Here is a 4496-nt window from a genome sequence, read left to right as displayed (position 1 = left end):
GTGGAACTTCAGTCAGAGAGAAACATGTTAATGTTGTTTCAGTTCTATTCTCCAAGCCACACTATACATTCATCAGTGACAACTATCTGACAGGATGTTCCAAACCTCAGTACACACAAAACAACTCCGATTTTTGCTGGGTGGATTGGAGTGCTTCATGTAGCTCTGCTTTGCCTGGTTAAAGGAGTTCTGTCTGTCTGTCTGTCTTTTCTTTTCTTTTTGTTCTGTTAAAAATATGTGTGGATTCCAGGGGTAAAGTTAAGAAGGGAAAGGTCACAGTGGGATTGGAATGTAGGGTCATTTAAAACAGTCCAAGAGAATCCTGACCTTCAGAAAGATGGGGGCGGGGAGGAGAAGAGGAAAGACTTTTGAAATAACATCCTGAAAAGCAGATCTAAACACAGCATAATTATTGTTTAATATTCGAAAATTGATTTTACAAAACAAAGTATCTTGGCTAGCAAAGACATACTGCTTATCAATTGAGAAATGTGAGATGTTAATGAGTTTGATCCAAAGTTTGAGACAAATTAAGAAAGGTAATATTTCCTGCAGGAGTTTTTAGTTCTTTTGTTTAACTCTTTGTTTATAATGTCTATCCTTGTTACTTGAAATTCTCGTTCTTTTTTCCTTTCCTTTCCCCTTCCTTCCTTCCTTCCTTTTTTTCTTTCCTTTCTTTCTTTTTTATCTTCTTTCTTTCTTGCTGTAAGATCATATCTCTGCACTCTGAATCTGGTAAATAGTTCCTGAAGTACTAGTTAAAATACCCTTGATCCTACTCTGAGACAGCCCTGAAGACTTAAATGAATGGTGTTTGGTGATCTCAGCTCAGTCCCCAGTAAATGTCCACATCACAAAACCACATCACTTAATTTTAGGTGATTGATTATATCTGCTTAGTTTAAACTCAGGCTTGAGTCAGCCAGAGGACTTTATTACCCTCCATTCCTGTGAGGGTGGTCCAGCCAGGTCAAAGTCGAGGTCAATAATAGGGCAAGAAGGTACTGGCTTTGCCAGTAAGCAGACCTGCTCTCAACCAGAACAAAGAACTTCACTCCTCAGAGATGCTGTTTGTGCAAACAGATATAGTCACCACTAATACTCAAAGGCTACAGTGAACTCAAGTAGCATATTTGATCAAATAAAATCTTTTCATTATCCAGAGTTTGTTTATAACTTAATCTAGGAAGCAAAATATTTAAAATTATTAATTTATTAGATACTTTAAAAGCAGTAAGATTACATGAATTGATTCATCAACGAAAATATCTATTTAAATATGAAAATTGAAGATACAATTTTAAAAGTAACTTCTAATAGAAAAACATTTAATTATAAATAATAGACCCAAATTTAAATTTGTACACTAACTTGTATATGGTGAAACATTATAAAAAGATTAATAGTTTGTTCCCAAAAGGAATCTTGTATTTATATTTAAAATGCAAAACCAAAATATCTATACATTTTTATGTTAAAAGTCACATTTTAAAGTAGAACTAAATATTACTCATGGTAGGGAATTTCAGATTGTATAGTTGCAGCAAAATAAGATAACCCATTAGCACCAAACATATATAATTATTTTTTATGATTGTAATGGAAAATTATGACAAGAGAAATATTGATTTTAATGGTAACATTAAAAACCAGACACTAAAATATGTCATACAAAAAAATTATCCAAAAAGTTAATTTGGTCCTTAAGTACTATTAATTTGCAACTTCCACGTGAATTAGCCCATTAAATTGTGAAGAGAAAGTGCTTTACTATATTTTTGAACTAGAAACCATACTTTAAATAAAGCAAATTAAGTTGAATTGGATAAAAATGAGGATGATAATAAGTCAATAAAGAAACATATATTATAAAGCTTTAGTGGGTAACCAAACAGACCACCACTGTTTCTTACTGAATGTGGCCTTGAAGAAGTGACTTAATCTCTGAACGAACATTCCCTGTGAGGTGGTAAGTTGGGAAAGAGGCTTTATGGGGAATAATTTCTACCATGCAATTTTGTTGTAAAGAATCAAATGATTTCATATAGATAAAAACATATGACATATATCTGATAAATATTTGTGGAGATTTTTTCCTTGTAAAGAACTCATAAAGATGGCTTTAAGGAAAAATAGCTATAAAGACTGTAAGTCAAAATTCAGTGATTGTTTTCTAAGTTTTATAATCCCATTTGTTCTGCAGTGGTCTGTTTTGTAGGTAACCTCTAAGTAAGTATAATCTTAAATTCGTGTCATTTGTAAATTAGAAAATTAGTTACAATAACTTAAATTGGGCAGCAGGCAATAGAAATTCCCTCTTGTTGCCATGATGTGAGGTAGTGTGGCCATGTCCACATAGACCAAATAAACGACCTTGACTGTCCCTTCATTTGTCTTAACATCTTAACCATCAGTGCAGGGGCACCTGGGTGGCTCAGTCCGTTAAGTATCTGACTTTGGCTCAGGTCCTAATCTCAGGGTCCTGGGATCGAGTCCCATATGGAACTCCCTGCTCGGTGGGCTCTCTGCCTCTCTCTAATAAATAAAATCTGAAAAAAAAAAAAAAATCAGTGCAGACTACTGCAAATACAGGTCAGGAGTGGCAGTCAATACGTATCACTGCAACGACCAAAATAGATTAACTATGTCGCAATTCTTTTAAAAGACCTACAATTTTTAAAAACTGTATTTGTTTAAAAAAATATTACTTCCTATAAGAGGTTTTCCAAACTCCATTTGATATATAACTTTACTAGATATAACAAACAAACAAACAAAAACCTTCTTTTTACTTTTTGTCTAGTTTTGCATTTTTAGAAACAGAAGTAACACACAGTAGCAATAAGATAAAGAAATCACCGAAGGGCAGAAAATAAATGAGAGTCCTAAAACCAATGATCCTATTTTCCTGGAATAAACATTGTAAGATATTTATTTATTATTTATCCCCTCAGAACTTTAGGAACATACAAAAATATATATCCTTAACTTATTTTAAACAAAATTAGGAGCTTTTATGCGTGTGTAGGTATTTATATGCATGTATAGGTATGTAGGTATATATAACAGACTTCACCGTGTTCTGGGCAGTTCAGTATAGACTAATAGCCTAGAATAAAATCAAGTTTCTGCCTTGCGATTTTGGTTAGGTTACTCGACCTGTGTCTCAATTTACACAATATTAAAGTAGAATGATAATGACAATTAGATCCTTGGATAGTTGCAAATTTTCTAACTTATTATATGTGCTCTGTAATGTTAGCTATTATTACTATTTCATATCGGTATATATAATTTCTATCATTTTTAAGCTGCATCGTATTGAATGGATATGCCACATTTATTTAACCAATCTCCTATTAATAGACTTCTATATTATCTTTAATGTTTTGCTATAAATAAAGTGTACTAAATGAACTTAAGGATAATCCTTTGTGTACTGCAGTGAAAGTGTCTGTAAATGATTTCCTAGAAGTAGAATTTCTAGATTAAGCAATGTATGCATTAACAGTTTTGGTAGATATTCTCAAATCATCCTTTCAACAAGACACTGTGTCAGAATACCATGAACTATGTAAAATGCCTATTTTATCACACTATTTACAACACTAGCTAGTATCAATAATTTTAATCTTTGCAAGTTTGATTAAATTGAATGAGATAACTAGTTCAATACCTATTTTATTATTAGTTATATCAGATATCTGTTCATGAACTTAATTAGATACTTGCCTTATTTTTTCTGTGATCCATTCAAATCCTTTTCACTCACCTCCCAAGAATTTCATCTTTGTATTTTTTTTAACTTTCTAAAAAAATATGGGATGCTTCACGAATTTGACAAATCTGTGTGTCATCCTTACACAGAGGCCATGCTAAACATCTCTGTATCATTCCAATTTTAGTATACATGCTGCTAAAGTGAGCACTTCATCTTTGTATTCTTATTGATTTGTTAAGCTCTTTACATGTTAAGAGTATTCACCATTCTTTGTATCAAAAAATATGAGCAATCTTGGCAATAATCTCAGTCATTGCTTTCCCCTAACAATTTTTAATCCATACAGATAAATTTGAGGCACTTAATTATATATATATATATGCATATTTGCACATAATTAAAATCATATGGTTGCTTGCCCAAAGTTTTTTTTCTAGAAATAATTCACCATTTACATGGTCTCTTTTATAAAACCCAAACTCTCATGATCACTTTTGTAAAGATGAAAACTCTCCTGTACATCATGGAAGATCTAAGGATCCCCAATACTCTAATTTACATTGTTGGCATTTTTGTTTAGGTTTACTTAAATTTCTTTATTTGGGTTCCGTAAAAGGGATACTTTATCTTATATTTTAAGCACTTGGTTTCTCTCTGCTTTAAAGAAAATTAGCATACTGTAGATATTTTTAAAATTTTTTATTTAAATTCAATTTAATTAATACATAGTGTATTATTAGTTTCAGAGGTGGAATTTAGTGATTTATCAATTGCA

General features: G+C 31.7%; 1 pseudogene; it reads right to left on the bottom strand.

Annotated features, from left to right (window-relative positions):
* Positions 1-3813: 3813 nt before the first annotated feature.
* On the bottom strand, positions 3814-3929 carry LOC123836433 (U6 spliceosomal RNA; annotated as a pseudogene).
* Positions 3930-4496: the final 567 nt, after the last annotated feature.

The sequence above is a fragment of the Mirounga angustirostris genome, unplaced genomic scaffold, assembly GCF_029215605.1.
Source record: "Mirounga angustirostris isolate CCGP_5_RB_7025 unplaced genomic scaffold, mMirAng1.0.hap1 SCAF_7, whole genome shotgun sequence".
Classification (NCBI taxonomy): domain Eukaryota; kingdom Metazoa; phylum Chordata; class Mammalia; order Carnivora; family Phocidae; genus Mirounga; species Mirounga angustirostris.
The sequence above is the reverse complement of the archived record's forward strand: the minus strand, read 5'-3'. Positions and strand labels throughout refer to the sequence as shown.